The 22,555-nt window shown below is 46.9% G+C and overlaps 1 protein-coding gene across 2 annotated transcripts in view; it reads left to right on the forward strand.

The window, feature by feature from the left end:
* Positions 1–5,973: 5,973 nt before the first annotated feature.
* Positions 5,974–22,555, forward strand: part of Proser2 (proline and serine rich 2) — a 32,678-nt gene continuing 16,096 nt past the window's right edge. Inside the window, exon 1 of one of the 2 annotated variants that reach the window (XM_028891665.2) lies at positions 5,974–6,097. The gene's annotated coding sequence lies outside the window, so the exon portion shown is untranslated. The other variant, XM_028891672.2, reaches the window with a different exon arrangement.

Consider the following 22,555-nt stretch of genomic DNA (forward strand, 5'->3'; position numbering starts at 1 on the left):
TAGGAGAATAATTCTTTAAGATTTAAGCTTTATTTTTACTCATGTATGTGTGCACACGTGTGGGTGCCTGTGGAAGCCAGATGACATCGGATCCCCTTGAGCTGGAGTTACAGGTGGTTGGGAGCCACCAAACGGGATTCTGGGAGCTAAACTCTGGCCATCTGCAAGAGCAGCAAGCACTCTTAACCACTGAGCCATCCGTCCAGCCTCTGATTAGTTCTTTGTAGTGAAAACTTCACTGAAGTTAACTTTATGTGAATCAGTCTCCGCTCTTCCTTCCAGCAAACACCTGCACCTGCATTTGGGGCTTGGTTTTGTTTCCTGAACTTTCTCTCTTTCTGTGTCCGGGTGTCTCCCTCATGTGAGGAGAAGCTGCCTGGAGACCCTCAATGTTCGACAGATGCCAGATTCTATATGTTCCACGTTAGCACTTATTGACTCACCTAAAAAACTAAAACACATTCGTTTTTGTGGAGAGTATGAATACCATAAGAAGAATCACCCATAATCACCCCCAGAATGAGGAACTTCATCCTTTGGACATATTTCTTTCATGTCTTTTCATGTACACTTCCAAAGCTTAAATGCTGAAATATGCCTTGACTGGGTGTGTCATTGGGTGATTTCATCCCTGTGCGGACACCACTGTGCATTTCCATACATTAGAGAGGCTATGATGTCACTGGGTGGGATAAATTAAACAGATCATGTAAGTTCCGTACTCACATAAATGGTACTATGTAGCATGTGATTTTTTCCCCTTATAAAATGAAAAAAATGTTTAGCTTAATTTACTAGTTTGTTGTTGTTTCATCCAGGGTCTCTTGTAGCCCAGGCTGGTCTTAACAAGTAGCCCAGGATGACCTTGAACTTCTGATCCTCTGAGGTACTATGGCGGGTTGACACGGTGCTAAGGAGCTGCCACCCCAGGTTTACACATCTTCAGCCCCTCTTAGCATACTTTAAAAATCTTTATTCTTATAAAGTTTGTGTTTGTTTCCAATTTGGAACTCGGGTGTCAATCAGCTTTTCCCGGACAGTGACAAAATGTCGTAAATAAGCTATTGTGCGGCGCGCTCCTCGGCCAGCGAGGAAGAACGACCACCACTGCGAGGATCCGTCTCAGATCACACTTTATTGGAGCACCTCTTGGTTAAGGGAGAGCGGGAGGTGAGGGGCCCCGAGGACTAAACTGCAGCTGCTTATATGAGGACTCAGGCAAACGTGCCGTACTGTGATTGGGTCCCGCCAGAATGCAAGCACGGGGAGCCACGGGATAGGCTGAGGACATAAGGCCAATTACCATACTTGTGCATCATAGCCAAATATGGAGTTGTTTACAGCTAGGCTACTAGGAAGCCAGCGCCATCTTTGAATAGTGGCTCCCTACACTATTGGTGGTGTGTGTGGGGGGGGGGGGGTCGTTGCTCACCATTCTGGGTCCATGGTTGTTTGGCAACAGTGCTTTGGGACCTGAGGCGAGGCAATGCATCATGGTAGGAGCCTATCTAGAATAGAGGCTACCCACCCAAGAGTTCTTCAAGTTTGCTCTAGAAGCTCGTTCAGAATCAGGACCCTGAGAGATAAAAACCCTTGACAAGGCTGGGAGAGAACCTGTAAAACGTAACCTCCTGAGTGGATTTCCCTGTCCCCTTTCCACCTTAACAATGAAAAGTAAAGTTTTCTAACATTTTGGGGGATGTACCCTGGAAAACAATTCAGTAACAACTTTTCAAGAAGGTTAACAGTGATACTTAAAAAGAAAAAAATTATGTATGTGTGTGTGTGTGTGTGTGTGTGTGTATGTATATATACACATATATGGGATGATAACCCACCCTCCATACCCAGAGTTCTAATACTTGAGTCTGTTTTCAATTTCTTTTTAAAAAATATATTTTATTTTATTTTTATGTGCATTTGTGTTTTTGCCATGGGTGTCAGGGTCCCCTGAAAATGGAGTTACAGACAGGTGTGAGCTGCCATGTGGGTGCTGGGAATTGAACTCGGGTCCTCTGGAAGAAGAGTCAGCGCTCTTAACCCCTGAGCCATCTCTCCAGCCCATTTTCAATTTCTAGTATTACTTTTTGAGATAGGGTCTCAGGCAACCCAGGCTGGCCTTGAGCTCTTCTGTAGCCAAGCACGACTCTAACTGTTCATTCCCCTGCCTCCACCTCCGGAATGCTGAAATTACAGATGTAAGTCACTCTGCCCGGTTTATACAGTGATGGATCTGTAACCTGGGGCTTCCTGCAGGCTAGGCCAGCACTTTTCCAACTGAGACATCCCTCGACCCTACTTCAGGCTTTGGATAGAGGATACAATCAAAACCGCAGGCAGGGCAGCCGATGTCTTTGCTCTAGCACACTGTTTCTAGGAAAGGCCTTCCTCCTCACAGCCCTGTCCCAGCAGGGAAGAAAAGCCTTACTGAGTAGGACAGAGCTCACCACTGGGGACAGAGAAACAAGAGACAGCCAAGAAGGAAGGTGCCCCTGCCCAAGGAGTGAGTGCACCAATATCTGGTCTAGGGACACGCCCACAAGACCTCAATTCCTCCCTAGTCCCCACCTCTTAAAGGTCCCATTACTTCCCCAAGGTGCCATAGGCTAATGATAATGCTGGAACACAGGGCTTTGGGAGACGGCCCAGCTCCAAACCGTAACACACATCATGAACTTAGCAAAAGCCAGCTGAAGAAGGCATTTAATAATAATAATAATAATAAGGAGAAGAAGAAGGAGGAGGAGGAGGAGGAGGAGGAGGAGGAGGAGGAGGAGGAGGAGGAGGAGGAGGAGAAGAAGAAGAAGAAGAAGAAGAAGAAGAAGAAGAAGAAGAAGAAGAAGAAGAAGAAGGAGAAGAAGAAGAAGAAGAAGACCCTACTGCATTGGGGTCTGGAGCACAGAGGTAGAGCACTTGCCTAGAAAGCATGTGGTTGATTGCCATGTAGGTTGAATTGCCAGCATTATGAAAGAAAAAACAAACAAACTATAGTTGAGTTCAAAATAAGTTTTATAAAATGACAAGGGTGCCTGCTACCTGCAGAAGTGAGAAGAGGGTCTCGGATCCCCTAACCTGGAGTTATAGACAGCCTCGAGCCACCATGTGGATGCTGGAAGTCAAATCTGGGTCCTCCGTAAGAGACTTTCAGCTGCTGAGCCATATCTCCAGCCCTTAGTTTTTAGTTTTTGTTTGTTTGTTTTTGAGACAGGGTCTCGCCATGTAGCTCTGGCCGTTCTGGAACTAGCTAGGTGGACCAAGCCCGAATCCAGCTCACAAGGAAACAGCTTGCTACCGTGTTGCTGGGACTAAAGGCAATCGCCGCCCTGCTCAGCAGATTTCTTGAGTTTTAAAGCAGTGACGAAGATGAGGGATGTATTTCACAGGAACAGCCGTGGCCTATCAAATGCAAGGCTCCAGGTTTCATCCTCAGAACCACCAAAAAAAAAAAAAGGGCATGGGTGTGAGGGAACGGAGCAGAGCACAGGTACACAGCTTTAATCCTTGGCACTCAGGATGGTAAAACCTGGAAAAATAAAAGCAGTAAGTTTACTATAGACAACACCGTCTAGGACGGTGGTTCTCAGTCTCTGGGTCTCGACCCATCGAGGAGTCAAAGGACCCTGTAAACAGGGGTTGCCTAAGACCATCGGGAGACAGATACTTACATTATGTTCATAACAGTAGCACCATTACTGTAATGAAGATAATTTTATGGTTGGTGGTCACCACAACATGAGCAACTAACTGTATCAAAGGAAGGTTGAGAACCACTGTTCTAGAGGTTTCTTTCCTAGAGATTATTTTTTATGAACAACTATCCTAAAAGACCCTTCTAAACTGTGTGTCTATTTTTCTCCACCTCACTTTGTGTCTTTTCTCACCATATATGTCCCGTGTGTGTGTGTGTGTGTGTGTGTGTGTGTGTGTGTGTGTGTGTGTGTGTGTTTGGACAGGAGGTGCACCAGAAGTGAAGCCAGTGTGTTCTCCATAGTTAAGCCGGTCCCTGTTCATCTGTAAAGGCACTCAGGATTAATTCGCATAAACACTGGTGTTGGCTGGCGGGAGGAGCCTCTTGGATGAAATGTCTTCTTGGTCTCAACTGCTTTCTTGTGTGTTTCCTCCCAGCCCTATCTTTTTCTTTCTGCTTTCATCTTTTTCCTGCCTAATTCCATCATCCTTCCCTTCCCTCCCTTTTACTTCAGCTACAAGGAAGAAACATGCCACAAAAACTTTGTTCAGCAAGGACCAGGGAACTGTCAGCTTAGACTCTCCTGGATTTGGTTCAGAAAGAGGGGATAATAATACTTGCCTAATTAACTAGCATGTTGGGTAGATTAAAGTGCTTTGTAAACATTAATTAAAGATGCAGGGAGGTAGGTGAGGCCAGTGTGTTATTAGAGAAAATGTCTTCCCTTTAATCAGGTACCTCTTCTTCCTGGGGAGGGCCAAAGTATGATCTAATAACCGAGGAATTGGACTCAGCCCTGGCAGTTGCCTATAACCCAGGCAGGCGTTTCGTGCAGCCAGCCACTTCCTTCCTTAGTTTTCTGTAAAATGGGTACAAGTACAAACATTTTGGGAATACAGATTGTTACAATGGCTGTCGTCCGAGCCCCTACCAAGTCTCATAGTTAATAAGACACATGCCTCTGGCTTTCTCACTGGTAACCTTAACTTCCACCCACTTACAAACGGCTCCCACAGCTGTATCATTAGCTATTCAGAAGTATTTCCGGCGGTGAAAGACACAGCAACAAACGGCAGGGTCAAAACCGGAGAGTTTCTTCAGCCTTGTCTACCTCAGTATCCCCTCTCTGTAAAATGACCATAAGAAGCCAAAGGATGTGGCCCTGGAGATGGCTCATCAGGCTGAGGCACTTGCCATGAGCCCTGGGTTCTAGCCAGGCGCTGGAAATTGAAGGTTGCCCTCTGACCTTCACTTTTGTGCAGCAAACACATTTGTGTCTACACAAAAATGAATGAATGAATGAATGAATGAATAAATAAATAAATAAATAAATAAATAAATAGATGTACCAAAAGAAACCAAAGCTCTCAAAAAAAAAAAGCAAGGAGTATTTTGACTTTTTTTTTTCTTGGAAAAAAAGAAAGATAAATATTCAAGGAGCTCTAGCTATGCTTACTCTGCTAAAACTCTGTTCAATGTGCACGCGTATGGGGGCATCTCGTAAGTACCTCGCAAACATATGCAACTCTTATTAAAAATGAAATAAAGCTGGGCGTGGTGGCACACGCCTTTAATCCCAGCCAGGCAGATGGAGTTGTCTGAATTGGAGGCCAGCCTAGTCTACATAGTGAGTTCAGGCCAGCCAAGGCTACATAGTGAGACCCTTTCTCAAAAATCAAAAGCAAATAAACAAAAATCTACACCATTCCCCCCAAAAAAATAAATAAATAGGAAAAAATACATCAAGCATTTCCCAAATTATGAATTAAATGAAATAACGTGTGTGTCTGAGAGTATAAGTATTCCATAACTGGCAGTCGTTATAATTAAATTAAAATAATCTTTTCAAGATAGTGTTGCTGTTGCATGCCTGTAATTCCAGAAGTCAGGAAACTGAGGCAGGAGAATCACAAATTTGAAGCCATCCTGCATGGTGAAACCCTACATGAAAACACAGACACCAATGAAACTCTCCGAGTTGGTCACAGAGTTGCTGGAGAAGTCCCCTCTCATTCGGGACTTCAAAAGCACATCCGCATAACGATGTCACGTTGCTATCCCTCCATTCAGTCGCACAAGTAGACCAAGACCTTGAAAGGTGGCCAGAGGCACAGCTAGGGACTTCAGGCACTGGCCCTTTAAATATCGCGGGGGCGCGCAGAGTACCTCTGGAGGACCAGAGTCCCGAAGCCGGGAACGCGCGGCAGAGGTGCGGAGCGCGCAGCCGGGTGGCGGAGCGCGCACGACCGGGAGCGCGCGGCGGGGAGGTGCCGGGCGCCCTGGGGAGCGCGCGGCGGGCTGTCCGGGACGGTCGGCGAGCGTGCGCGGCTTGCTGACGGGTGGACGGTGTGAGCGCTGCGGGTCGCAGTCGGCGTGGACACCTGCGGCCCGCGGAGGGGACCTGGCTCGGTGAGTTCGACCCTTCCGAGCTGGGACAGGCCGGGCGAGGGGCGCGGGGCTCGGCAGCGGCTGTCCGGATCGTCGAGGGCGCCGGGTCCAGGTCTCTGAAGTTGGGGGGAAGTCCTTTGCTCGCAGCTGGGCGCCCGTCGCCGCCGAGGTCAGTGCCACCCAATGGCCTTCATCCCGGGACTTAAGGGGTCGCGGTGCGTGGCTTCCCACCTCGGGCTTTCCCCAAAGGCGAGCGCTCAGTGGCTCGTGGCGTGTTGTCCGCGTTAGGTTCCCGACTCCCAGGCTTTGGTCCCCGCTGCCTTTTCCCGGAGCCCTGAGAGGGGATCGGCGCCTGACTGCGCGTGAGGACCGTGTCCCCTGCGAGGCTGAGACCCGGGAGCTGGCTAGAGCCACCTGTTAAACCGGGGTCCCGCGCGAATCTTTCCGTAGGTTTCCGTGGCCCCGCCAGTTTCCCGCAGGTAACAGAATCGCGTAGGGATGTGTGTTTAGATCTGCCCGGTGAACTGGGGCGTCAGGATTAGAAAGAGTATGTGCCTAATGGGACATGACTTAACAAAAGGCAGTCAAACTGCCGCGTTTCTCCAAGACGGAAAGTTTCCCTGCATTGTTTTACAGATTCTAAATTTAAGCAGCTAACCCCACCTCCCCTTGCTACTTAACCGCAGGACAACTTTTAACTCTTTGCCTGAACCTATTCGGTGCAAAGCAGAAAATGAAAGTGTATGTGTGTGTGTGTGTGTGTGTGTGTGTGTGTGTGTGTGTGTGTGTGTGTGTGTGTGTGTGTTTCCCCCTAAACAGAGTAAAACTTTCAAGTCCTGCTATGGGAAGATTCTGGTTCCAGTTGTAATAAAAACCACCAACAACAAAAAGCTTTGTCCCAGAACGATCTAGAAAGACCAAACCAGGTATTAAGTGTAAACTTGGGGAAAGTGCTTGCAGGATAGACTTTTCTGAAAAATCATTTTCTGTGAGGTGATCCAGTGTGTGCTGAAACTTTGCCCTCATATTCCATGCCTGAATGTTCCGGATTGTTTTTCTAGGTGGAGGAGGTATTTTCGTTGGTGCAGCCAATGTGGAAATACAAACAAATGCCCTATTTACTTGGGGCTGGGTGGGAAGGGTGGAAGTCAGCTAAGATCTTTCTTGCCAGGCTTGACAGTGTATGTATGGAATCTTGTGTATTTTCTTGCCCAGACGAGTAATAGCCTTCTTTTCAGTGACTGGATAGGTCCCTTCTAATAGTGCCTTCAGTGAGCTTCTCCTGGAAAATTTTTGGATGCTGATAATTTTAAAGTACATCTTCTCCACTCATAGAAACCAGAAATTTGAAACTAGAATAAGTGGCAGTTATAAAGAGGAGATGTGTTTTTGAAAATAATTGAGCCTGTTTTGACCTCATAGTTCTTTGCTGCAGAGGGGTTGACCTGTTTCAGTGCAGGCCTGGTGTAGCTATTCGTACATTCGTGGTTTTATTTGTAGGCTGTTTGACCAGCTCCAGTGTGCTGAGCTCTGACTTGCCACTGCACATGCAAGAATTTCTAGATAAGAGCCATATGGTCCAAACTGATTAAACCCAGATCTGGTAATCCTGCCTTCGTCAGTGGCTGACGAGACACCTGGCCGTGGTTCCAAAGTTCTCAGACACCTCAGGAGCCTACAGTTGGCACCGTGCGTTGATCTGAAGATCAGCTCAGGTGACTTTTAGAGGCAGAACAGAGCCTTGAGGCCTGAAGGGAGGGGAGTGAAAGACCTGGGTGTAGGAGAGCAGAGCACAGGGAATCCTCTGGAACAGAACGTTCGAGCGCATCTTATCTGCGCTGTTACGGGATGAATGCCAATGGCACCGAGGCCATTGGTAGGTGCCGGGGGAATCCTGGGAGCATCCCAGAACTTGAGCACTTTTGATGCTCAAGGGCAGCATTTCCTTTCAGTGTCCAAGGCACTTTCTGGGGGTGAGGGGATGGCTTCCCGCTGTGTGTCCCGCAGAGGATGGGCTGTCTCTGCCCCCTTTCTGAATGCCCCTGATCATGCTGGGACATCCATCTCTGCCTGCAGTGACATCCCTGAGAACAGTCTGTGAGGAACCACAGTGAAGCTTCTCCTCTCAGCAGTACCATTCCTCTCCCAGAGCAACAGCACCGCTCTTGAAATTCGAGAGTTTAACGACTGCTGGAGTTGTACTGATGGCCTGTGCAAATCAACATCCTACGTTTTGGGAGCAGGGTCTGCTATGCTTTTATGAATGTGTATCACTACACTAGATACTTTAGCACTGGGAAAACATGATTCTCATCTCCCCTTCCTGCCCCTATCAGGTTCTCATTTAGCGTAGGCTGGTCTTGAACTTGGTACCCGACAGTGGATGACCTTGAGCTCCACCTATCTCTACCTCCCAAGGGCCGAAATGGTTCTCATTTAAAAAAAAAAAGTTCATTACATTTATTTGTGCGTCTGTGTGTTAGTGTGTACACACGTGCACATGCATGTACCCCAGTGTGCATGGAGAGGTCAAAGGACAACTCACAAGGATGGGTTCTCTCTTTCCACCATGTGAGTGTTTGCTCTAGAACCCAGGTTGTCAAGTTTGGTGGCAAGCACCTCCTCCCAGTGAGCCATTTCTCCGTCCAGTTATCCTTTTTTTATTGTAGTAAAATATAAAGTACATAATTACATACAACTTATTGTCTTAAGGTCTATTAAAGCATGACACGAAGTGTATTGATAGTGGCATGCAACCATTTTACCTGTCTGGTTCTAGAACCTTTCCATCACCCTTCCCACAAAACAGTCAGCCTCCCTTCCTCCATGGCCCTAGGCCCTGACAGCCACGAATCTGCTTTCTGTTTCTGGATTTGCCTATTCTCATACAAACAGAGTCTTAAAATGTTTGGCCATTGTGGCTCAGGATTCATCAGCATTGTGTTGGTCTTTTATCCCTTTCTCTATGGGTGCACAGTGTTCCATTGTGTGTATAGGCTACATGTTGCTTGTTATGGTCATCCTATGCTTGTTATGGTCATCCTATGCTTGTTATGGTCATCCTGATGGTATGTAGTAGTAGCTCATTGAGGTTTTGCTTTGCAGTTCCCTAATGACTAACAGTGTTGAGTACTGTTTCCTGTGTTTGTTGGCCATTCCCACATTCATCTGCAGGGCGTGTGTGTGTGTGTGTGTGTGTGTGTGTGTGTGTGTGTGTGAGAGAGAGAGAGAGAGAGAGAGAGAGAGAGAGAGAGAGAGAGAGAGAGAGAGAGAGAGATGGGGGTATATACATGTGAGAGGTGGGGTGTGGGGAGGGAGGGCAGGGGTCAGGGTCAAGTGTCTTCCTCAACCATTCTTCACATTTCTCTCCCCACTCCCTTATTGCTTGACCCAGGGTCTCTCACTGAGCCTGGAGCTGGGCTAGTTTGCCAGTGAGCTCCGGATAGCCACCTGTGTCTGCCTCCCCGAAGCCCCTAGTGTTGTGGTTGTAGATGTGTGCTCGGGTACCCCACCTTTACAGGGTGCCGGGTGTCTGAACTCAGGCCTTCGTGATTGGCAGGTACTTTCTTTCTTTCTTTTTAGATCCGCCTGCCTCTGCCTCCCGAGTGCTGGGATTAAAGGCGGCAGCGGCGGCAGGTACTTTTCTGGCTGCACTTCCTCCCAGCCTCCCATGCACCGTGCACTTGCTCCTGACCCGCCGCAGCCTGATAAGATCTTTCTAATGCAGGGAATGTACAGATAGTTGGGAAGTGAGAGGGGAGCGTTCATGTGACTTTTATTTCAGCATGTTGTTTTAATTGCTCCATTGCTATTGATCTCTTCCTGTTCCTGATTTATATATAAAAGGAACTCTATCATTGAATATATGTGTACACAGGAAAAGCACCTTCTATAGGGCTCAGTACGCTAGTCTGTACCATGCGTTTGTTGGTGTTCTTAGAAAGTGTCCTCTCCAGATAAAGGGGGAGGCTGCTGTATACATCTTTTTATTATTTTATTTATTTATTTGTGTGTGTGTGTGTGTGTGTGTATGGGGTGTGTGTGCATTCATGCCATTGTGTGCATGTGGAGGTCAGAGGGCAGCTTTGGAGTCCGTTCTTTCCTCTCACTGTGAGTTCCAAGTTTGGAAGTCGGGTCATCAGACTTGCCCTGCGAGCGCTTCGTCCCGCTCAGCCTCCTTCCCCACATCTTCAGAGAAATGTCTGCCGACGACTCGATTCTCTCATCGGCTACTTCTGCGTTGCTGTGACCAAGACCCCTAAGAGGACAAACTCCGAGGTGGAAAGGGTAGTGTGGTGCCAGTGCACTTGAACAGAGCATCATGGCGGCAGAGTCTGGCGGAAGTGGACAGGAAGCAGAGAGGGGAAGGGAGGCTGGGAAGGGGCCCCGGGACACGGTACTCCCCAAGAACCTACCCCTGGTGACCTACTTCCTTCAGCTGGGCCACGCGTCCTAATGTTCACAGATACTCCCCCAAACAACCTCACCAGCTGGGAGCCAAGCTCCCAACACCTGAGCCCTTGTGGGAGACGCTCATTGCCTATGCAAACTGTAGTTCTGCTTTGTTTTAGCTTTTTTTACATCACCAAAACCATACAAGTGCAAGGGCAGTATTGGGTTCTCTCTCCACCCTTTGTTCTGTTGGGAGTTGTTTTGTTTTTCTGCTTTCTCTTTGAGACTTTCTCTCCCTCAGGGGCCAGTTGTCTGACCAGTGCTGCAGAATATTTAATCTTCTGCCTGCTTTGGTTATCCAAAACTCTAGGGTGTTTGTGTATTCGGCAAATTTTGTAGCCTGTCCTGCTACCTATCATGTGCTGAACCCTGAAATAGTCACCAGGCAGACAAACAGATATGTACACTTTACAAATTTATTTCTAAAATGGACAGGTTAAAAGAGCCACGTTCCACTGGGATTCAGGGGCTCGGCTCAGGCTTCATCACCAGAGAGCCATGTGCCCCTAGGGGTCACACTTGGAGCTTCTGTAACTTGGTTTTCTGTTCTGTAGTTCGGGGGTCAGACTCTGACTTCTGCGGGCCTCTGTAGACCTTGAGACTCAAGACTCTTCCCTTAACAAACTCAGTTCTCTGCAGATATTTCAAACAATTTTGTACGTATTGATTGTAAGTTGGGGGCGGGGTACTTTGAGGCTCTAAGAATGGCCCCTGGCTGCCTCCTAAAATGGGGCGTTGGCATTTTTAGTAAAGCTTCAGAGGACCGAGTTGGATGGGATGCTTAGGTTCCACCCATGTGGGCTGGGTGTGGAGCAGTGGACAGAGGGCTTGCACAAAGCACTGGTGATAGCGGCGGGAGCCTGTGATCTCAGCACTAGGAAGCAGAGGCAGGAGGATCAGAAGCTCAAGGTCATCCTCAGCTACACAACGAGTCCAAGGCCAGCCTGGGCTGCAAGAGACTCTGTCTCACAAAAAAATAAAATAAAATAAAATCAGGCTCCCCTCTCTCATACTCAGCACAGTGGAAACTGTTCCAGAAATTTGAGATTAAAGAAAATAAGATACATGCTGCTATCAGTATGGACTGATAACAAAGATACCCACAAGTCTTTGGGGGTGGAGGGGAGAGTGGAAGGGGGCTCACGTGGGAGAGCTGTGCTTTGATCATCTTGCACAGAGTCCAGCTCTTGCCTTGAGCACCAGCTGCTCAAGGCACCGGAGCATGGTTGAAATAGTAGATGCTGATTTGCTGTGGAGTGGACTTTTACACAGAATGCTCAGGAATGAGGAAGGGTGGTTAGAAATATGAAGATGTAGAGATGAAATGCTGTGCACAGGAGAAGCCACCTGAAAAATGTCCAATAGAATTCTTAGTGCAAAAGTTGCTTTTAAAAAGTACTGTGCAAAAGGTGGACAGCCAGAAAGCAGCCCCCAGAACCTGCTAGGCACAACCGCCTTGAACTTGCTACCTCCTGTGGTAGGGTAAGTTGTCCTCTAAGTATACAAGGGAATGATGAGAAGCTCCCTCAAGGCCCCAGCGTTTGCTCTGTAAGTCAGAAGTCTTTAAACTGTGGTCAGTTTGCCCCTCCCTCCTCACTGTTGACTCCTAGTCTGATTTTAGAGATACTTTCTGTGGGAAAGCTGTTGACATCAACAAATAATTAAACCACATTCAGCATCAGGTGTGGTGGCAGACACTCGTTATCCTAACACCAGGAAGGCTGAGGCAGGAGGATCAAAGAGAAAAAAAAATCAGAACTCCATTTCAAGGTGCACCGCATTATTTTACAGTATTAACTACAACCCAGCTGTAAAGAGACTGAGTTGATTGCTGGTGACTGAGCTGTCCTCAAGCTACCCACATGGTGACTACAACTGACAATATCACCTAGCAGGCCTTCCTAGTTCAGCCACGACAAGAATTTAGTCAGTGACTTTGAAAAAATCAGAAAAACACTGGGTAAGGTCTCTGGCTGTAGCTCAGTGATGGAGAACTAGCCTGGCCCATTCAGTCCCTCGTTCTGCAGGAAAGAAAAAAAAAACAGCAAAAAGCCTGCAGTGAATATTTCAATCTGTCTTGCTTAGCTGGTCTCCTCTTGGTGGGATGTGAGTTGTGTGTTTATTTTCCAAGATGTCGATCAGGTCACAAGCCTGACTGCTTGGCAGCCAGCTGACCCTTTTCATTATTTGAATCATTATCCAACTCTACCCTTGAACTGCTTGAAGGTGCTCTGTTTTTCCTAGAGAGGCTGATAGGCAGCCCTGGAACTCTGAAAATAGCAACATCTTAACTGTTAAACACTGAGTGTTTTCCATCAACACTGATGGTCCTTCCTAACAAAGAACTAAGAGCCCCCCTTGTTTAAAGCGGGGCTGTGAACTGTACTCACAGGCCAGCAGATAAAGTGGGTGCTTGACGAATTTGTTTTGGAGTTCCCTGAACATGTATGTGCAAAGAGTCTAGGGAGGAGGAACCTGTGTATGCATCCCCAGGTAGAGTGCCCCCATTCCCTTCACGGACAAAAGCTAGCAAAGAAGTTTTGTTGAGATGCTGTTAAAAGTTCTACGCTAGGGCTGAGGGTATGTAGTAGCCAAACGTGCAAAGGCCGGGGCAAAAAAAGAAAAAAAAAAAAAAAAAAAAGCTGGGCCCAGCAGGAGGGCTTGTATGAGCTTTCTCCTGGTTTTGATTCGGATCTACTCACTTGAGATAAGACGTGTAAAGGAGATGGCCACTTCCAGTCTGACCAGGTGTTATGAATACACCAGTAAACAAACTCCGCTGGAGAAAACTTCAGGTGAGAACTCTAAGCTTCTTGGGAACAAAGGGCTTAACAAGAAGGTATTATTGCTTCTGAGTTAGAGGGATTGCATGATCTCACCAGGTAGCAGGCAGTGGGTGCTCAGTACTATTTGCTGAATAAAGCACGCAACACTGTTTCTCAAGAGGACAGCCTAATCTGGGGGTTTTCTCCTGTTTTTAAAAATCTTGCCCCCGGTATCTAGAAAGAAAATAGGCCTTTTGTGTTTTTTGTTTGTTTGTGTGTTTGTTTGTTTTGAGACAGTTTCCTTCTATACAGCTCTGGCTGTCCTAGAACTCCATACGTAGACTAGACTGGCCATGAACTCATGGAAATCTGCTTCCCTCCATCTGAGTGCTAGGATTAAACCACACACCCAGCTAAAACAGGCATCTAAGATGTCAGCTTTTAAAATGTGAGCTGAGTGGAAATTTGCGACGTCTGCCTGGGCAGAGACTCTATTGCACTTCGTTTCCCAGACTGAGTTTGCGCCTGCTGTCTTCAGGTGAGATTTTCATTTTTAGGGACATCTAATTTTCATCTCTTGCTCAGAGATAGTCAGTTGAGTGACAAGAGACCTCTGCTCATGAGCTGTTACTCAGCCTGCAGACTTGAGGCTGCCTGGCCAGCTTGCTTGCCTCATCATCATGGGTGTAGGTCCATCGTTACTTTCATGCGATATGACCGTCACTTAGTTATTACCTCCTACGAGTAGTTGAAAGTATTAGTAACAGAGATAATTTGAAATCATGACTGTTTTCCTACATTGCTCAGAGTTTTTCTAAAAATCAGAAATCTAGATGAAAGTGTCTCTCTGCTTTCAAAGAGCAAATTAGCTGTCATCTTAGCGTTTTCATTGTGTTCCATTGAGTGTCTATTAGAATTGAAAGTCTTTGATTTTTACATACACTGTGTCTGAAGTTAAGGGACTGCTGCCAGGCCTGGTGGCCCAGGGCTCTAATCCTTAGGAGGCTGAGGCAGGAGGATCATAAGTTCAAGGCCTGCCTGAGCTGCAGAGTGAATTCAAGGTCAGCGTGGCGACTTAGACCCTATCTCGACACAAAAAACATTTTTCAAAAGACTGTGAGGATGTAGCTTACCTAGCATCATGGGAGAGGTTGGGTTCAGTCCCCAGTGCTGGGTGGGGAGGGGTAGCCCTATTCAAAGGAAAGGTGAGGATCAAGGGTACAGTGTGTGTGTGTGTGTGTGTGTGTGTGTGTGTGTGTGTGTGTGTGTGTGTCTGTGTGTGTGTGTGTCTGTGTGTGTCTGTGTCTGTGTCTATGTGTGTGTGTGTTGTCTGTGTGTCTGTAGTACCCTGGGGTCCGGCTGACAGCACTGAAAACAGACAGCAAAGTGTCTTTAGTGTACTACAGCCTGGCCTTGAACTCTGATTCTCTTGCCTCAACCTCCTCTGAATTTTGAGATTATAAATGCCAAACTCAGAAAGTCTGTTTTCAGGGGCCTGGAGACGAAGGTCAGTGGTGACAGAGCCCTTGCCTTGCATGAACAGGGCTCTGAGGCCCCAGTTTGCATGCTCACACTGTTAAAAACAAAACCCAAAAACCCTGAGGCCAGAGCAGGAAGGTGGAGAGTTTGGGTCCATCCTGAGCTGTATACAAGATCCTGTCAGAAAATGAATCTAATTTAAGATTTCAACCCACCCCCAAAGAAAGTAAGATGGTTTTAGAATATGGTATGAGGGTGTATGACTTTTTTTTTTTTTAGGATTTATGTATTTTTATTTTATGTATATGGGTGTTTTGTTTGCATGTATGTATGTGTACTGTGTGCATGCCTAGTGTCTGCAAAGGCCTGAAGAGGACATCAGATCCCTTCGAATTGGATTATAGACATTTATGAACTAGCCTGTGAGTGCTAGGAACTGAATCCATGTTCTTTTTTTTTTTTTTTTTTTTTTTTTTTTTTTTTAATATATTGGTGTTTTGTTTGTGTGTTTGCCTATGTGAGGGTGCCCGATCCCTAGAACTGAGGGACAGGCAGTTGTGAGCTGCCATGTGAGTGCTGGGGACTTTAACCCTGGTCCTCTGAAAGAGCAGCCAGAGCTCTTAACCGCTAAGCCTTCTCTCCAGCCCCTAGTGTATGCCTTTAATCCCAGCCTTTAGGAGCCAGAAACAAACAGGTCTCTGTGAGTTCATAGCCAGCTGGTGCAACATAGTGAGACCCTTTCTAAAAAAGCGTGTATGCTGAAGAGGTAGTTAAGTAAGTGGGTATTGATGTATTTGGTGACAGGTATCATCCAAAATGTTGTGTGGATGCATACACACACCTCTGCCTATACACAAAAATGTATAATCTAAGCTGGGCGGTGGTGGCGCACGCCTTTAATTCCAGCACTGGGGAGGCAGAGCCAGGCAGATCTCTGTGAGTTCGAGGGCAACCTGGGCTACACAGGAAAGGCGCAAAGCTACACAGAGAAACCCTGTCTCGAAAAACCAAAAAAAAAAAAAAAAAAAAAAAAAAAAAAGTCTTTATTAAAAATGTATAATCTAGTTGAAGCAAAAAGGATCACATGCAGAAACCCAATGAGATCAGTTGTTCCAGAATGAGAGAGCCGTCGTCACATAGTTACAGTGGTGGAATATGAACAGCAGACCAAAAGGATGGAGTAGAGAGGGTAGTAGGAAGGTCAGGGAGGAGGGGCTGGGTGTGCTTCTGTTGGTAGAGTGCTTGCCTAGCATGCGCAGAGCCCTGGGTTCAATTCCACACCGAAGAAACTGAAGGCATGGTGGTGCACACCTTTCATTCCAGCCCTCGGGGGATGGAGGCGGGAGGAGCAGTTCAAGGCCTTCATGTGGTACATAGAGAGCTTGAGGCCAGCCTGGGCTACACGGGACCATGCCTCCAGCACTTGAGTGTGTGGATTGGGAGAGAGAATGTGATTATATCATGGAGGAAGGAGTGGTAAGTTTGATGCAACTGGATTCAGAAACCCAGGAAAAGAGCAGCAGGAAGCTGTGGGGATTGGCGTATTATAGGAATCTGGGCTAAAAAGGAGGTTCGTGTCGTGAAAATTTAGGTAGAAGAGGTAAGGACAGGCCAGATCTAGAGGATGGCTCTGAGCCTACGTGCCTACAGATAGGTTCCTTGGCAGTGTACATTAGGAAAATCCAGAGGCTGTGGGCTTGATGCTTCCCAGAGCAATCTGGAGTCTTCAAAGGGCTGTTCGCTTGGCAGGTTGCTGGGGACTGTGGTACTATTTGGTTCACAGCCTAGAAAGGTTCTGAAAGAAGAAATTCTTAGAAGAAAATGAGTCCCAGGACCAACAACAACTTTTACCTTTCGGTTAGGTCTGTTCTGGGTTTCCAAGTGGGCAACTTGGGTATGGGGAGGAACCGGAGGACACAAACTCTGGCTCGGTGTGGAAAGTTAGACTACATTTTTTTTCTAAGTGAGCCGAGAACTGTGTTCAGGGAAAGCTAGTGTGCTGTGGTCACTGAAGTAACACTGTTTTCTGGAAGTGGTTTATGAATTATTTTTAATGGAAAAAGAAAATAGACTAAGAATTTTTTTAATTCTTCAATTTTTTTTTTCAATAATGAAAAAGGATGTTGGAGCTCAGTTTTCTATCAAGAATTGATTTGCTAAAATTGTAAGCATCATTCAAAACTCATTCTGGTTAACACACATTATCTGTACGTACACACACACACACACACACACACACACACACACACAGAGAGCCAGATAGGGACTATGAAAGTAGGATTCCCATCTTGGTGGAAACACAGCAGAATGCCTGTCACACAGAAGCCATAGGAACAAACGTTGTCAAGAGCCACTGGTCCAAAAGCCCACAATGGCCGCTTTGTGTCTGCTGGTCTTTATTTCACCCACTTTAACCATATGAAAAGCCCACTCATGGTAATCAGCTGTGGCCCTTCTAAACGCCGCTACTGTGGAACACTTGCATTTTTTAATGTCTTTGAAGGTCAAGAAAAAAACACATATCTTTTTAGAAGTCACTTGGTTATTATGTCATCATATTGAGATTTTTCAGGACCGAGTTAAAGATCATTTCTTTGCTAGGTTGTATTTTGTCTTAGCCTTTGGGAGATATGTTCTCAAAATCTCTGTGAATGGGGAACGGAGGGGTGAGAGGCGCAAAGGGCAGGGCCTAGGTGACTCAAGGGTCCTGCTGTGGTCTGAAGGTGTTTTTCTGTTTGTTTTAACCCAGCTTCCCTGTTTTCAATACCTTTCTGCCCATCCACTCTGTGTGTGTGTTTGTTTTCCAGCTTAAGTTGGGATGAAATTGATTCATTATGTTTCTGCCTCCCTTTCTGATGCCGTAAGCATTGACTGCATCCTAGTTTCTGTTTCCACATTCCTCTGACCATTTAGTTGGAAATACTTTCTAGTTTCTAAGACAGTTTCCAAGAGTTATTTAGAACTAAGTTTTTAAGTTTTTTTAGACTTCATGTATATGTATCTGTTTATGAATATGCTGCATGCCCATGTGTTTGTGCCTGTGCCTGTGCCTGTGTGTGTGTGCGCCTGTGTGTGCATGTGTGCCTGTGTGTGTGTGTGTGCCTGTGTGTCTGTGTGTGTGTGTCTGTGTGTGTGTGTGCCTGTGTGTGTGCCTGTGTGTGTGTGTGTGTCTGTGCCTGCCTGTGTGTGTGTGCCTGTGTGTGTGTGCCTGTGCCTGTGTGTGTGTGTGTCTGTGTGTGTGTGTGTCTGTGTGTGTGTGTGCCTGTGTGTGTGTGCCTGTGCCTGTGTGTGTGTGTGTCTGTGTGTGTGTGTCTGTGTCTGTGCCTGTGCATGTGTGTGCCTGTGTGTGTGTGTGTGACTGTGTGTATGTGTCTGTGCCTGTGTGTGTGTGTGTCTGTGTCTGTGTGTGCCTGTGTGTGTGTGTGTGTCTGTGTGTCTGTGTCTGTGTGCGTGTGTGTGCCTGTGTGTGTGTCTGTGTGTCTGTGTCTTTGTCTGTGTGCCCTCTGAGGTCAGAGAAGGACCTCAGATCCCAACAGCTGGAGTTACAGGTGTTTGTGTGCTGTTCAACGTGGGGCCTGAGAACTGAACTCGGGTCTTCTGGAAGAGCAGCGAGCACTCAGCACATGGGCCGCCACTCCAACTCCAGAACTCAACTCTTAATGGCTACACACATGAATTCTTCTGGTTATCTTTACTGACATAGAATACAATTACATTGTCAGAAAAAGAGTGTTTCTTGATGTCAGTATTGAGGAGTGTATACACTTATGTTAGCTTTCACGTATCTTTTTGAAATTAAAGGAACGTTTGTTGTTTGCAGGCAGGATCTGGGTATGTTGCTCAGGATGGCTTCACATTCTCCTGCCTCCTGTCTCAGCCTCCCGAGCACTGAGGTTAGGGGAGTGCCACCATGCCTGGTTGACGGAATGTATATTATGAAGTTGCCATAGCCTGGTATGCTGTAAACATTGATTAGATCAAACCTTTAACCTGTTGGAGTCTTCTGCAGTCTGTCTGATTTTGAAGTCTGTAGGGAGGGGTTGGAGTTGATTGCTTTAGGAGAGTGGTGACATCCAAGCAGTATACCTACTTTGATCCAGTGTAATAATGCCAGGAAAGTTTAAAAAAGAACGGGAAGACAGGCTTGGAAGGTTGGCAGTGGGTGTCAGCATGGGCTGCAGGGGGTCTGTACTAGGGAGGGGCTATCTGCAGGGCTGGCTGGACATGAGTGACAGGAGGAGAGAGAGTCTTAGTTAGGGTTTCTATGGCTGTGACGAGACATCATGACCACAGCAACTCTTATAAAGGAACACATATAATTGGGGCTGGCTTACAGTATCAGAGGTTCAGTCCATTATCTTCATTTCGGTGTGCCGGCAGACATGGTGCTGGAGAAGGAGCTGAGAGTTCTACATCTTGATCCAAAGGCAACAGTACACCATACTGGGTGTTGCTTGAACAAAGGAGACCTCAAAGCCCACCACGATGGTGACACACTTCCTCCAATAAGACCACATCTACTCCAACAAAGCCACACCTCCTAATAGTGCCACTCCCTCTAGAGGGGCCATTTTCTTTCAAACCACCACAGAGAGGAGCCAAGAGTGTCTTCAAAGGTTGTGCCTTTGGATGGGCCTTTGGGTGACATGGGTCAGCTTTGGGATTCCACAGACTCCACAACTTTCAGGTGAACAATGGTGAGACATATTGACTTGGGTTGTTCTGTGTTGTTCTACTGGCTGCATTGACAAGCTGTGGGTGGTCATGGAAGGAAGGTTGTAGGCACACCCTCTAGGTCTTGCGAGGTCTTTCTGGAATGTCCCAGTAAGAAGAAAATAAGATGCCTTTTTCTTCTGGCTCCAGCAAACTCACTGTGGGGGGTCACTTGCCTCTTTAGAGTCATAGCTCAGTAGCTATTGTCGGATTCTCCTCCTCAGTTGGCTGCTGTCTGTCCTTGCGAATAAACCATGCTGGGTAGATACAGACTCATTAAGATGATGAATGACCTTGGCCTTGTTCTCTTTGCTCAAAGGATAAACTGGGGCTTGTGGGTGTGTCTAGCAAATAATTGTAGCTGGAGTTTTCTCTTCGTCCCGCCAAGCCCTGGCAGTCCGACAGCCCACTTATAAAATAAACACACAGACACTTATATTATTTACAAACTGTATGGCCGTGGCAGACTTCTTGCTAACTGTTCTTATATCTTAAATTAACCCATTTCTGTAAATCTATACCTTGCCACGTGGCTCGTGGCTTACGGGCATCTTCACATGCTGCTTGTCATGGCGGTGGCTGGCAGTGTCTTCAGGAAGGCGGAGGGAGACACTGCCAGCCGCCGCCATGACAAGCAGCATGTGAAGATGCCCGTAAGCCACGAGCCACGTGGCAAGGTATAGATTTACAGAAATGGGTTAATTTAAGATGTAAGAACTAGATAGCTAGAAGCCTGAGCCATTAGGCCAAACAGTTTAAATAATATAAGCATCTGTGTGTTTATTTTATAAGTGGGCTGTCGGACTGCTGGGGTTTGGCGGGACCCAGAGAGAAAACTCTCCAGCTACAAATAATGGGAAATAAATACAGGAAATAGAAAAATATGAGACATGATTGTGTTTCTGGCTTTGAGATTTTACTGAAGCCTGAGAAGAGTCAGTTTCTTCATGCCTTCTGCTGCCCCTAGCCTTGCTTACTGTACTTCCTATAAAACCAGAGAGACCCTAGACTGGACGAGGACAGTAGATATTTCAAAGTGGTGATGACCCTCACAGACCCGTGGTCAGTACTGCTGTCCTGTCCACTCCAGCTCAAGAGTCCCTGTCTCAGTGTGCCTCATTTCAGGGTAGGTGGAGGTTGTTGCTCTTTGCCCAGCTCTTCAGAAAAACCTCTTCTTCAGAGTGGACTTCCCACGAAATCTGTGCGTTCAGTTCCCAGGGAGCCTCAAATTCTTGGTCTTTTAGGGATCAATGATTAATGTCTTATGGCCATAAGGAAAGTGGAACCAGGGTTTTGCCTTCCCTTACACCACCCTGGACCTGTGGAAGACCCTGCTTAGCTTCCTCATCCGATTTTGAGGGGACAGCACACAGAAATCGAAAAGCTACAGTTTCCTCGTTTTTAAAATTACATCCAAAAGTGTCTGCTGGAAAAGCACGGCAACCACTAACCTCCAGCCACACCTCGTGTGCTGCCCGCACGGCCCACACGGGCACACTTCCAGAGCCTCCTTCCCGCAGGCTCTTGTGTGGGTGAATCAGCACTTCCTACCCCGCCCTCACCTTGCTGACTCCTGGGGAAGGCTGCTGTACTCCTGTTCCTCGCCTTTCCTTGGAGCTGTGATTCACTCAGGTCAGGACCCAGTCTGAGCTGAGTCAGTGGGTGGAATCCACAGGAAGGATACAAGAGTTAGCCTGCCTTCACTGCCTGGGCTGGCTCACTTAGCCTGACTCCAGCCCGTCCTGGGTCCAGGAGCAGAGTTGTAGCACATGCGTCTGCCTTTGCTGGGCTTTGCCACGTGCACTGGCCCCTGCTGTCAGCCTTCTTGCTAGGTCTGCAGGATGTGTTTAGTCCTAGATGCCAGCTAGATGTTTGATTTGGGAGACTAAATAAACTGGAGTTTGACCTTGTGTAGCCGAAAGCCTGACTTATATGCTACTAGGCATAGATATTAAGGTCACATATCATTAAATGATTTTCAGACCTTTTTGCTTTTGTTATGGTGATGCTTTGGTTAGGTTTTTTTCTGTTTTTGTTTTTGTGGGTTTTTTTGTTTGTTTGTTTGTTTGTTTTGTTGTTGTTGTTGTTTCAAGGCAGGATTTCTCTGTGTAGCCCTGGCTGTCCTGGAACTCACTCCGTAGACCAGACTGGTCTTGACCTCATAGAGATCTGCTACCTCTGCCTCCTGAGTATTGGGATTAAAGGTGTGTGCCACCATGCCCAGCTCTTGGCTGGGTTTTTTGAGATAGATTCTCATACAGTCCAGGCTGGCCTTGAACTCACTATGTACCTGAGGCCTTGAACTTCTGATTCTCTCTGCCTTCCAGCTGCCGGAACTACAGGCATGGGCCATCACATCCAGTTCTGTTGTTTTTGTTTTGAGACAGGGTCTTGTTATATAGTTTAGGCTGGCTTCCAACTTGTGATCTTCTACACACACACACACACACACACACACACACACACACACGAGTGTTGGATATGCCGGCATACTCAGCTGTAGACTTTTGACACTTTGGGTCGCTTTCACACTATCTGGAGGAATGGTGTAGTCTGAAAGGCATGTATGTTCAGAGTCTTCCTGTTTCCAAACCTTACGCTTGAATTGACCTGGGCTTAATCACTGAGACTTGAAGAGAACTGAGGTGGGAATCTCTTTAAATCTGTTCTTATAGAGAGGCTTGCTCTCTCACTCCCCGGACTCAGAGAATCCCCTGATTTATTTTATATACCTGTGTGTTTATCTGTGCCTGCGTTTATATGCACCATGTGTATACAAGTGCCCGCAGAGACCAGAGGTCCCTGTATCCTCTGCAATTGGAGTTAAGCCAGTTGTGAGCCACCTGATGTCGGTACCAGGAACCAAACCTAGTTTTTGTGGAAGAGTCATAAATGCTCTTAACCATGGATGCTTTTGTTCCTGGAAGTAATAACGACATGACCTCCTTGGTAGGGTCAACTTGAAATAACTTTTCACTTTCTGTAGAACTTGCAATGTCATCAGGCCTCAGATACCCTTGAGCCTTGGAGATATCAACCATGTTTCCCAACATCTTAGCCACCGCCTCTT

Source organism: Peromyscus leucopus, chromosome 5 (genome assembly GCF_004664715.2).
Source record: "Peromyscus leucopus breed LL Stock chromosome 5, UCI_PerLeu_2.1, whole genome shotgun sequence".
NCBI lineage: Eukaryota > Metazoa > Chordata > Mammalia > Rodentia > Cricetidae > Peromyscus > Peromyscus leucopus.